The sequence below is a fragment of the Neofelis nebulosa genome, chromosome 16 (genome assembly GCF_028018385.1).
Source record: "Neofelis nebulosa isolate mNeoNeb1 chromosome 16, mNeoNeb1.pri, whole genome shotgun sequence".
Lineage (NCBI taxonomy): Eukaryota > Metazoa > Chordata > Mammalia > Carnivora > Felidae > Neofelis > Neofelis nebulosa.
The window spans coordinates 54,607,258-54,620,983 of NC_080797.1; positions in this window are offsets into that span (position 1 = coordinate 54,607,258).

Below are 13,726 nucleotides of genomic sequence, written 5' to 3' on the forward strand. Positions count from 1 at the left end.
TCTCATTTTAGACTGAGCTTGGGCTCTCTCATGCCCAGTTACTGAGTGTGGCTTTGGTTCTCTTTGGAGCACCCGGGGTGAGTAGAGAGCCCACATTTCTCTCTCATTCTTCCAGAGTCCAGCTAGTGTTCGATGGGCTGCCAGTCCTCTGTGGGGAATCTTCAAAGGGCCAGGGCCCCTCCTCCCAACCATGTCCAAAAGGATCCAAATAACTTTAATTTCTACATGTTCACCTTCCTATCAGTTCTTTCTGGAGTATCATTGTCTTCAGGGGCATTTTTGTTACTGAGTAGCTGAAAGTTCCTGGGCCCTGTGACCTGATGTAGCCTTTTTGCCACAGTGGGATGAGGGCCGTTGATCTCCCTTTACAAATGGAATCACCGAGGCTCACGAACAGTGTTAACAGCCAAGTCTGGATTTGTACCCAGTTCGTCCCTTCTCTGGTGTGGGGCTCTTTCCCAGGGGCTGCATGCCCTGCCTGACCTTCCTCTGGGTTTCTTGCTTTCCCCTAACATCCACCCACATGGACATTTTCAGGCTTCAAGCCCACTGTCTTGTGATTTTAATGGCCACATGGTGTCCCATTATGTTGCTGGACTGCCACTTTGGTCCCTCTTTCATTGTTGGGTGAGAGGCATCTAATTTCTTATATAATAAATGCAACTACTATTCATTTTCAAATTACATCCATTGTCTTTTTCATCCCCAGTATGTTCCAGGAGTAGGTTCAGGATTGGCAGGTGGGCCCTGCCTCTCAACCAGGGTTGGGGTGGTGGTCAGTGCTTGGTATCTTGACCCGGAGTGTGATCAATGCACTTTAGGAGGGGAATGGTGTCAAGGACACAATGGGAAGCTGAAGGAGAGGAGGGAGAAGAAGGGAAAGGGATGTCTTTTGGGGGATATTTCCCTTCACTGTCATTTCTTTAAGCCTGTCATTCTGGAGGGGAAGGAAAAACGAGGTGTGCCTCCACCCAGAAGAGGTTACAACCATCACTTTAGGAGCTGGCATGCTGGTGCAGTGTATATTCTGTGTGTGTTCTACCAGGTAGAGCCTAGACCCACATCACTGATAATAACACAGCTCAGCTCAGCTCGGCATTTCTCTGAGCCACCACCACATTAAAAACCCAAGGGCTGAAGTGACCCAGAGTATAAATCTCCCTCAAACATTGGCCAGGAAATTTAACATTAGCTGAATGGCCAATGTATCAATAGCTGGCTTAACACGGAACTACTAATGCATTTCCCAAAACAGGTAACAAGATTTAGAGACTGAACATGGTTAAAAGGGATAACCATAAAGTTCAGTCTTTAGCCATAACACATCTGTTTGGTGTAAAGCATACATTTTATGAACAGGGTGGGTAATTTGAGAAAAGGGATCAACTTTAGGAAGAGACCCTTATTTCAGTCCAGTTGAAGAGAGTCTTGTGGTTGAGGTGGCAGATGGGGATGGGAACACGTCTGGGGTGTGAGGCTCTTATGAGGTGGCAAAGGAGGGAAGCAGAGGACACTGGTCACTGTGGAGGGATGAGGAAGGGGCAGATCCAATCCAGGGGAAAGTGAAGGCACAGAGCAGGAAGGGACATGCCTGGGGTCAGGATTGGATTCCTGTGGAGTTCCAAGGATCTGAGCCAAGCTGCCTCCTGGTTTTGCAAAGCATGGATATTAATAAGGGTGATTAGTAATCATGACGTGTGAATAATAAGGGGATGGTTAATTGTCCTGGTTATGATGAACAGCAGTCACTGGGAGATGGTGGGGGAGTTGGGACCCCCCAACACACACATAGTCACATGTGAACTGTTCTTGGCTGCTGCTTATAAGTCCACAAAGCCAGCAATGTAAAGGGGTATCAGTATTGTTAAAAATGGAACCTAATAAGGCAGAATTTTAAAATTCATTCATAATTTCCTCCTATATAATATGAAAGCATATGTTCCCAGCAGAAAATTTAGAAAATACAGAAATACCAAGGAAGAAAACAAAAACCAGTATAAACACCTTGATGGATATATCTTCTTCGTCTTCTGTGTGTATATAAACATAAACTATTTTTCAAAATAGAACAAAACACAATTAGGATTATATTCTGCATGGTATTTGGTAACTTGATTTTTTTTTTTTAACTTACAAACATTCATGTGTACTTCTCCATGGGATTATCTTTGAGAATATGATCTTTGTTTTATGAGGGGAACAATATTTTGGGCAAGGAGGAGCCCATTCAAAAAGAAGTGCATCCTTTCCTGTCTCCTCTGGGTGGAGAGGTGGGGGATCATCTTTCGGACTATGGGAGGGAAGTACCATGGGGCAGGCTAGCTCAGTGGACCCCTGTGGATCAGGAAATGGGCAAGGAAGGGGGCAGTGCAGTGTCAGACCCTGAGCTTGGAGGAGGAAAGTACCCTCTGAAAACATACAGTTTTTTTTTTCATACTCAGTTGAAAATAGACAATAGCCAGATCCTTCATTGGGCAGAACTAGGGCCCAGTGCCAATGTTAGTACATGGTCTTGCAGAAATCCTGAGCCTCAGTTTTTCCATCTGAATGTAGAAGAAACAGTGCCTACCTCTGGCCCACCTCCTGGAGGTCTTTCATCAAGGACTGAGACATGACTCCCCTTAAGAATTTGAAGATCATTGAGCTTGGAGCTCCCATGAAAGGGAAAGAAAGCCAATCTCTGGGTTCTAGGGAGGGGACATCTGCGAGAAGGTGCATCCTCTTTAGGGGGCTGACTTTCCTCATGTAGGTTGTGGAGCTGCACTTGGCAGGGTCTGGTATCCTTAGAGCTTCCAGTTCTGAACTCCAACTTCCTCTAATAAGCCACATTGGGCCTTGCTATAGGGAGCTTCCAGACACCTGGCTTGTTCCAGGGTGAGGGAGGATCAATAATGCTGCAGCTTCAGGGGTCCTGTTCTTGAGAAGAAGCTTACAGGTGGAGCCACAGACTGTCTGTCCCATGGTTGGACCACTGTGGAACGAGCATTTTTCTGGTTTGACCGAAATGAGGGATTGTTATTTCACCCTTCCTAAAAATGGGAAAGTGCATGACAATGATTGTTGGACTGACCTCAAGGGCTTTCCCACTGACACCATTCTGCTCAGCTCCACAGAGCTCTGAGGCATCTACCTCTACCTCTGCATTGCTTGGCACCCACCTCCCCAGCATTTGTGGACTGAATGAGAGGGATGCCATAGGACCACTCCTATACATACTTGGCACTTTGTTATTATTCCTATGCAATTGTCATTCATTATTCATCCACCTTATGAATGAGATTTATCCACTATCTATTTCATGAATAGCATTCCCACTACCTGCTGGCTCTGTGGCCACCCCAAGGTGCTTCACCTCTTAGTCCTCAATGTCCTCATCTGTAAAATGAGGCTACTATAATGGTACCTATCTTGTAATATTGATGGCAGGAATAAAATGAAATAGTAAATGTATATCATCATCACTGCTACTTCTGTCCTGTGTCAGGCACTGTGGATAAAGAGGTGACTAAGATGCTGGCTCAGTTGGTAGGGCATGCGACTCTTGATCCCTGGGTTGTGAGTTCAAGCCCTACGTTGGGTGTAAAAGATTACTTTAAGAAAAGAATCTCAGAGAGAGAGAGACAGATGACTAAGAGGCCTAAAACACCAATCCTGCTCTCAGGGAGCACAAAATCAGCTGCAGAAGAGCCCTCAGGTCTGGGAACACAAAGAAGAGTGCCTCCTTCCAGGTGAGTAGGATTTTGACAGGCAGCCCCCATCCCCACCCTGTGCTTGCTCCCAGCTATGGCTCCCCAGGACCCCACCCAGTGTGCAGCTTTCTCCAGTCTTTAAAAAGCTAAGCCAGCCCCTCCCCCAGTTCCCCTCTGCTGGCAGCAGCGTGGAGGCTGTTTGGAGAGGTGACAAAAAATTAAAATTAAAGCTAAATTAAAAAGAAGATTCCCATTTCCTCTCCCCATCGCACTTTCCACCTTAATTTTATCACATCTTCCTTCTCGTTTTATTGACTTTTAGAAGTATTGCCACAAGATTTAGTGTGGAGCAGGAGGGGAGGTAATAAATGTGTACTCCTCTAGCCTCCAATTAATGCTGCCAGGGGGTGGGGCCTGGGGGAGAAGAAGGGGGCTGCCTCTGGGTGTGAAGCCCCTAGGGACAAGGGTCTTGGATTTCCAAGACCACAGAGGTAGGGGAGAAACACCCCCCTAAGGTGGGGGCAGTTGTTGCTTTGGGCTTTTGTCCCCTCCCTGGGCCCGTTTCCTGGTGACCTAGAGAATCAGTCGGAACTGTTCTAATCCGTGCAGGAAACAGAAATCAGAATTTACAGTCTCCCTGGGCTGGCTTTACATACAACTCCAGAAGTCTCCCCTCCCTCAAACTCCACCCATATTTCCTAGGACGAAGATTCCCCACCCACCAAACAGATCTTTATTTAATTTAATTTTATTTCATGCTCTGTTGCTGCAAGGCAGTTTTTCCTCTCCTTTCTCCACCCTCCCTTCTTTCTTCCTCTATTTTTTTTGCTGCCCCCCCCCCCCAATCACTAATATCATTTTTCACCCACCCACAGCGACGCAGCGTATTTTCTTCTGCCCTTAATGGCCCCGGTTTCCCCTCAGTATTTAAGCGGAACAAGACAGAGGTAAGTGGCAAATAAACAGCGGTTCCTATTTACGCTGGCAATTTCTGTTGATCGTGGAGAGGCTGCCTTGAAATTAACTCTGCGGCTGTCTGCTGTGGAGGAATGTCTGCCACGCACTGAGGGCCACCGGCTCCCTGCCATCCATTACAGCCCCTCCCGGTTATCCGCCTGGGTTACAATGGAGTGAATGGAGTGGGTGGGTGGGTGCGGTCAGCTGGTGCCCCAAGGTGTTCTTTTTTTTAAAAACAGGCCCCTTCACCTTCTTGGCCTTGGCCTTTCACCTCTAGAGACCCGTGGTTGTCCTAGTGTGGTCTTGGCCAGCAGTATCAGCGTCCTTCACCGGGGAACTTGGTAGGAATTCAAATTCTCCGACCATCATGTCCCAGAAAACTCTGGGGGTAGGATCCAGCAATCTGTTATATATTTTTTTAACTTTATTGAGGTATAATTCACATACCATAAAGTTTACCTGTTTTAAGCATACTGTTCGATGACTTTTTAATAAGTTTTTTGAGTTAGGCAACAATCCTCTGAACCCAGTTGTAGAACATTTCTATAACCCCACTAAAATCCCTAGTGTCTGTTTACAGTTAATCCCTTACCCACCCCAGCCCTAGGCAACCACTAATCTACTTTGTGTCTCCATAGATTTGTTCTGGAGGATCTTTTGAATCTGGCTTCTTTTACTTAGCATAATGTTTTGTTAATTGTTAACAGCTTTATTGAGATATAATCCACATTACCATACAACGAATCCATTTAAAGTGTACAATTCAATGGCTTTTTAGTATTCACAGTTGTGCAACCATCACCACTATCAATTTTAGAACATTTTCATTACCCCAAAAAGAAGCCCCATACTCCTTAGTTGTCACCTCCAAATCCCCCCATCCCTTCGCCCAAGGCAATCGGTAATCTACTTTCTGTTTCTAATACATTTGTCTATTTTGGATATTTTATATAAATAGAATCATATAAAACGTGGTCCTTTGTGACTGGCTTCTTTTACCTAGCATAATGTTTTCAAGGTTCATCCACATTGTAGCAGGTGCCAGTACCTTTGTCCTTTTTATTGCAAATAGCATTCCAATGCATGAATAGGCCACATTTTGTTTATCCATTCACCACTTCATGGACTTTTGGGTTGTTTCCAGTTTTTGGCTTTCATAACAATGCGGTGAAAATTCAGTACATAAAATCCGGTACGCGTGAACATAAGAAATCTGTATTTTAATCTGATCTTGCTGAACTTGAGAACCACTGCTCTAGGCCTCATCCCCCATCTCTCTTCTAGATCTTTCCTTAACTCTCCCATCTTCCAACATCAAGTGCCCTCCTTCCAGTGGTTTCCTTCTTTCATCCCCTGAACAAACATTCATATAGCACTTACTGTGTGCCCGGTTTAGGTTAGGGTGGGCTGGTGGCTAAAGGAGCAGAGAGTATTGGTCATTCCCAACTTCCTGAAGAGCAGGCTTGGGACTCCTGGGCAGTCACTTAGTGAGAAGCCCCTCCAGCACCCCAGCTCTGTCCATCCACCCCTATCCCTTTCACAGCTCCTCAGATAAGTCAAGCAGACCTACAGGCCCAGTGACTGTGGAGTGTCACACACGCAGGCTAATCTACTGGCAGAAGTGACTGTGTATATTTCCTTAACCTCTGCTGCCTCAGTGTTCTCAGCTGGTAAAGTGGGTGTGCTAGTGCTGACCGGCAGGAATGCCTGGGTCATCACGGATTCGTGTGCAGATTCTGACTACTGCTCCGGACCCTCAACCCCACTTTTCCACTGAAAGTAGGTCACTGGGTCGACTTCAAACCCCTCCCGTTCCTACGTCCTGCCTTGTCACCTACTCCTAGTCCTTGAGCCCCCCCCCCCCCCCCCGCCTCTCCCCAGCCTTCCTTCCCCGGAGCACACTGCCACCTCCTCCCCTCTCCCTACCGCAGCCCCCTCCAGTACTGCCCTGTTCCCCGCCACTGCGCCAGAAGGCTCCAGGCTCTCCTTCCCCCTCTCACCAGGAGTGAAGCCCTGCCTGGGCGCCTGAGGCCTTGAGCTACCTTCAGAAACCTTTGAAAACGCAAGGTCTTTTGGAGCCACCGGGTCCAATCCAGACCATGCCCGCGCGGAATGCTTCTCAGCCTGGGGGAGGGGGTGGGGGGGGGGTGGCTTGTGTACCTCCACTCCCCGGTGTTTCGGGAGCCCCTGCTCGATGCCCCGAAGCCCGCCCCGAATGTGAGGGTGTCCGGTTCTCTCTGCCAGGTGTGAAAGCAGCCCGCGGGCGGCCCGCCGCCCGCCGGGGACGGCGTCTCCATCAACCCGCTCCGCTACCTGGGGGCCTTCGCTCTCGCCCCGAGCCCCTCGGTTTCGGTCTGTCCCCTTCTTCGACCCCTCTCGGGGAACGCTCCTTTTCCTTCCAGGCACTCCCGGGCGGCGAGCGGAGCGCGCGCGGCCGCACCTCCCGCCCGGCGGTAAAGCTCCTCATTAGCGTGTTTGTTTTTATTGGACGCACAATCGCCGTAATGGGCGCCGGGCGCGCTAATTACAGCTATGAATATTCATAGCGGGGGGGGGTGCTCCGGGCTGGGGGAAGCCGGGGCGGGGGCCGGGGGTGGGCCGCGCACCCGGCCTGGGCGTCCGGAGAGGCGGGTGGGGTCGGGTGGGGGGAGGCGTTGGTCTCTGGGGGCCCGGAGCGCCGCGCTGGGTTCCGCGCAGGGTGGGTGGGATCACCGCCCCGGCCTGGGTCAGGCGTTCCCCGGAGCCCTCAAACCGAAGCGCCAACTTCCTCCCGCGCTTTTTTTTTTTCTTTTTCTTTTAATTTTTCATTTCCTTTCACCTTGGCTGCTTGGCATGGGTGATTTGGGATCTAGAGATGGTCCCACCGCACAGTGCGAACTCTAGCGCTTCCTACTTCCCTGGCTTCCGCCTTGGTCTTCTTGGAGTGCTCTCTCATTTTGGCTGGGCTCGGTAAAGGGGAGCGGGTGCCTTGTGAGTTAAGAGATTTAGTCACTTGTGGAATGACTTTATTTTATAGCGACTTCCTCCCCGACTGAGTGATGTTGCATGCATTGGTTGTATTTATAACTTAATAGCTTTTCTCAATTTTATTATACTTTTTATGATACTTGTGGCTTTATGGGACTTCATAATTTTTCTCAGATTCATTAAATTCAGCTGAGGGTGGAGCTAATGACAGGAGCAGGTACCGGATTACAAGTTGGCAGGCTAGCAGGTAGGGTGCCGCCCTCCCCAGGCATTCCGCCTTTGACTGACTGGTGGTGGTGATGGTGATGGGTCTCTGAGGTGATCTTGGCTTCGTTTTCTCATGTGGGGCCTGGGGGTTCAAAGAGAGCCTGCCTGACAGAACCCTGTCCAGAGTTATCCCACCTTTGCTCATGGACTGCATCTGACTTGGGTCCTCTCATTCTCTCCAACAGAAATTCCCACAGCCAGAGACACTTCCAGCCCAGATGGCCAAACTTCCCATTTTACAAATGGGAAAACTGAGGCTTGGAGAGAGGCTGTTACAGAAGTAGGAACAGCAGACCCATGTCTCCTTAACTCCCAGCCCAGGCCTCTTTCTCCTGGTCTCTGCCGATTCAGCAGTGGCTTCAAATACTTTAGCTTAGCCTCCAATTTCCCTCCTCCCCCCAAATTGCATGTCCTGTTAAGAGCTTCAGAGGGAGAGTGCATTCATAATAGTTAACCATATGGAGCACATGCCTTCTGTCCTTCAATTTTCACAGCAGTCCTGCTAGAGTAGCTACTAGTATTTATTTCCATTTTACAGATGAGGCAGCAAAGGCACAATGAGATTAGAGCATTTGCTCGAGGCAATGCTGAGGTAAAGAGGGTCAAGTCTTCTGTACTTGGCAGTGATCACATCTATGCAGTCAAAGCTCAGATTATTTGCAAATTTTCCGGATGCCTTTTCTCTCCAGGAAATCTTTTTGTTAGGAGGAGGTGGGTAGGAAGAGCAAATAGTCTGGAGGACAATCAGAGTGAGAGCTCTTAATTCCTGAGCTGTGATCTTGGTTGAGGAAGAGGTGGGTCAGCTGTGGGTGGAAATGATGGTGGGTGGCAGTGCCATAGACTCTCTGTCTCTGTCACCCTGGGAAACCTCTGGCATCTAGGAGGGTAGCAGCTCCTCTTACATGGATGACTTTAATTGAGTTCTAGTCCCCTGTCCGACTCAGAGTCTCCCAGGGGCCTGTAAGCCTCTTCTATTTCTGAGGCTCCAATGCATTAAAAAATGAAGAAATACCAAACATGGTTGCAAAAGTGTCATCTGATTTACATTCCACAAGTTAACACTTTTAACTCACAAAAAGACGATGCATGTAAGTGTGCCTCTCACAAAGTCATTTCATGACTGAGAAAATTATGAAGATAAGAGAAGCTCCACGACAGCAGGCTTTCTGTGCCTTGGTTTGTTCCCGGCCCTAGCTCCAGCACGTCGAGCAGTAAGTATATGGCACACAGTAAGAGCTCCAGCATCTTTGCTGCTCTTCTCATGCATGAATGATGCGCTCCTGGCAGTGCAGGCCAGGTGAGACTCCAGGTTAACACCGGAAGAGAAACACCGTCTTCTTTCAGCTCTGTTGGGGAGTCCCTGTGGCTGTCAACATAACCCCATTTGGAGGCCATGACAAAGGTGTAAGTTGAGACCTGCGGTGGCTATGGGACCAGAGCACAGTGGCCATCCTGCTCTGTTTCCTCCCCGCCTCTTGTCTCTCATCGGCTTTAGTGCTGCCACACTTCTTTCCTTCCCTGCTCTTCTCAGGATCTGTCTCCCTCAGGGAGTCTTCCTGGGCTGACCTTGCCAACCCATTTCCTCATGGTCGGGTTGCTCAGACCATGTCAGTCAGAGGCTCTGGACCCTTGAACTATGGACCTTGGTGGGGGAAGGAGCCCTGGAGTTCTTGCAAAGGGGTCTGCTGATTTCCACTTGTGCCTACTATTGCTGCCAACAGAGATTCTCTCTTGTTTATGTCTGTGTTTTAACTTTTTTCCCCAAGAATGTGGTGATGAGTATAATTAAAATTCCTTTAAAAGTGTGCCTGGATGGGGGCGCCAGGGTGGCTCAGTCAGTTAAGCATCCGACTGTTGATTTTGGATCAGGTCATGATCTCACGGTTCATAGGTTCAAGTTCATTGGGCTCTGCACTGACAGCACGGAGTCTGCTTGGGATTCTCTTTCTCTCTCTCTTTGCCCCTCCCCCACTCACACTCTATCTCTCTCTCTCTCTCAAAATAAAAAAAAATAAACATTAAAAAAAAAGTGTGCCTGTATTTATTATAGCTTTGGGCCATTAGGCACTTCTTCAACTTACGGTATTTAGAGGTAGAGCCTCTAGTGTGCTTGTGAGCACATGGGTGGTGGGGTGGTGAGTAACTTTTGGATGCTAAGAAGATCGTAGGAATCTGGAGAAGTGGACAGTCCTGTTTCAGAGGATGCTATCTTGTTCTGTTCACAACCCGTCTGGCTCACCCCTCATGGGGCATGGCCATGTTGTGATGTGCATATACTTAGAAAGTGTGTTCAGTTTCTTGGATGAAACTGGCAGGAATAAGCCCCTGGGGAGAGCAGTGGTAGAAAGGGTGTGGAGTCAGGGGGCCTGGGTTTGTATTCTTGCTCTACCTGTTAACTAGTGAGTCATCTTGAGCCAAATCACAGCCTCTCCAAGCTTTGGTTTCTTCATGTAAAATGAGTGGAAGAAAACCCAGCTCACTCAAGGGGTGGTGATGACCAGGAAAAATCTTATAAATTATAAAGTGCCAAATTAGCTATCATGTGGTAACCATCACCCTTTGAATTCTTTACATGCATGCCAGGGGCACTCCGCAAGTCTGCTGGATGAAATAAGAGACACAGAACAACCAGCCAAATGGAAAATGAACTGGAGTCTGTCCCTCCCCCCTGCCCACCCCAGCTCCCACCTTGAAGCTCCCATGGCTTGAGCGAGAGCTGTGCCCCAAGCCCAACCCTGCTCGGTGCCTCCATTACAGACCTCGGGTACATGGCCCTCAAGATGCATTTGTAATTTTTATTGTTATATCTTTTAATTTTATTTTGCTCTCCCTGCTGTCTTGAGCAGGGGAGATAGGGAGCTGGTATTTATGGCTGCTCCTGCGACCTACCTCTTAGAATGTATGTATCAGTTAATTTAATCTCCCCTAGTCTTATTTAAACTGTTTTCCTGATTCACTCTCTTCATTCTCCATCCACAACCCCTCCTCCCCTCTCATCCCAGCCTCTTTGCTGTGGCTGTTTCTGGGCTCTGTCCCTTTCCCCCTCCTCTTCCCCCTTCCCCTTCCCCCTCCCCCTTCTCCTCATCCCCCTCCCCTTCCCCTTCTCCTCCTCCCCCTCCCCCTCCTCTCCTCCTCCCCCTCTCCTCCCCTCCTCCTCCTCCCCCTCCCCCTCCCCCTCCTCCTCCTCTCCTTCCCCTCCCCTCCCCTGCCTTTCTCCCATTGCATCCTTCTCTTCTCTCCCCTGCCTTGTCTCTGGCCTGGGCCTTTCCAGCCCTGGGTTCTGGAAGATGAAGAGGCCTCCTACACTGAGGTTGCTACAGTATTTTTCTGGTTTTTCTGTCTCGGTCTCTCCCTCTCTCTCTCTCTGCCCCGGTGCCTGATTGACATTTACAAATTACCCAGCTGAAAGTGTTCAATCCCTGACCCGCCTGTTTCTGTTCAGCAATGAGTGAGATTTGCAAGCATTTTGTCATATAATTACTGCAAATCCCTTGAAAATTTCCACAACAAGGCCAGATGAATGGTAATTTGGGGGCCTCCAGCCCCCAGTCGCCTTGCCAGACCACAACGGTCTGAGGCCAGAAATGCAAACCAGCCCGTCTATGTGTGTGTGTGTGTGTGTGTGTGTGTGTGTGTATGTATGTAAGTATGTATGTATTGGGGGGGCTTGGGGGGGCTTACTGGTCATTTTGTTTATTTCCCCTAGAGATTACTGGGAAAAAACTTGAACGGTGCACACATACACACTTCTCCACTTTCCTCCTTGTGGTGTACATGCTGTAAAATATTTGGATTGGGAGATTTATTTGCTTTACACGGGTGTATTTGTGCTGATTTTATTGTATTGACTGGGTGCATTTTTTCTGCGTTCCACTACAGTTTTATTGTGTGCCAGTCTCAGGCATACATCACCTGCATTGTTTTCTGCAAAAATTACGCCCCGTTTCACTGTGTCTTGATAGGACTTACTACATTAGTACCTAAGTGGGGAGATTTGCTGTTGCCATAGCTGTCTCACTGCCTCCTCCCCCCTTCATCTGGACAGCACCAGGCACTTTGGGCCAGAGACTTAGGCACCTGGGTTTCTGTGGCCACCCTTGTGGCCCTTGGACCTAGGGAGAGGGCTGGACGATGGAGGAGGTGATTGAATTGGCCAGAGGGTTATGTGGTCATGGGATTTAGGGTGGTAGAGGCCACACTGGGCAGTAGGATGAAGAGGGGATGAGGTCCTCAAAGAGGAGGGCCCTCTTAATTTGTCTGCTTTTTGCCAGCATTTGCTGGATTCATCTGTGGAGAGCATTCATGGGCCTTACATGGTATTTCCTGGGGATTAATGAGCGAAATGGAGACCACGAGTTTCACACTTAACATAGGCTGGGGTTTGGCTGATATCTTTTGGAATAGTTGTTCTCCCTATTTTACAGATGGGGAAACAGTAGCATGGAGAGACATGGTCACTTGCCCTAGATCACACACTTAGCGAATGGTGCGTGGAGATTGGAGCCCATGACTGCTTGATGCCAGGGTCTGCCAGGAGGAAGGAGGCATGTACTTGGGATGGTGATTTAAGGCAGGGATGCTTCAGGCTGGAAAGGGTCTTATAAACCATCTAAGCTACCTCCTTTAAAGATGGGGAAACTGAGGCCTGGGGAGGTCACCAACTTTCCCAAAGCCAAGCAGTCTGTTGGTGATTAAATGGAGGAACCTTATTTTCCTTCTTCTCCTGGGACTGTTTATAGGTCTGGGGTCTGACTTTTGGGTGTCTGTCTGGCCTGCCTGGCCCCTCCATTGTCTGAGTGTGAGTGTGTGTGTGTGTGTGTGTGTGTGTGCATGTCAGGCAGAGGGCAGGAGGAGCATACTATAGTCTGATTCAGTAGGTGAAATGGGTCACTGAGGTGAACCTAGGCCCCCTGCTATTCCCCAGCATGGCAGTGGACTTGACCCGTAGCCTCTCCTCTTGGTTTCTCTACTCCATTCCTGAAGCCACCTCCTACAGAGGAGTGTAGTAAAACAGACAGTGTTTTAGGGGTGCTCATGGACAGCTTTGGGTCGGACTTGTTCCTAGAATTTTCACAGATGTCTTCTCATTTACACCCTCTAATCTTGGTGGTCAGTAAGTACAAAGGAAATGCAAAGGATTGATTTCAAAATCTCAGCCCCTCCCCCCACCCCATACCCCTTAAAAAGAAAACAACAAAGATTATACAATCAAATTAAAAGAAAATATGTCTTCTAATAAACTGTATTTTCTCATGGTAAAGTCCCATTTTTGAGGCAAGGTTGTAATATCATATCTAGAAATGTTTTCCTTTGGGTATGAGCCATCTCTTCCAATTGTTTCCACCATTATATCAGGAGCTTGTAAGAACAGCTTCACCTCCAGGAGGGTCCTTTGGAAGGAAGCTGCTGAACGGCAGCTTGTGTGAGGGTGGGAGACAAGCTTGGGGCTTGTCTGAGGGTGGGAGTCTGGCTCCGGGGACAGCCCTTAGAGATGCTCTTGACACAGGGACTCCTGCAGGTGAGGCTATGGAGGCCTCTGCTCCTCAACCTGTAGACAGTGGCACATGCCCTGCCCTCCTGCACATATGCCTACGCATGTGACCTAGCCCCATGTGCCTAGACATGCTCATACCCACAAACATCACAAACATGTAGGCAGACGAATGCCAGTTTTAGGTACTGACTCAATTATGTGAACAAATGCATGCAGACTCTTGCACGTAGTGGGCACTGCTTGCACATATGGGTTTATATGTGTGTGTGTGTGTGTATACACATATAAGATATATATCTTTCCATCAAGTCGAAGTCAGCCCATGGCTTTGGAGTCAAGAGACCAGGTTCTA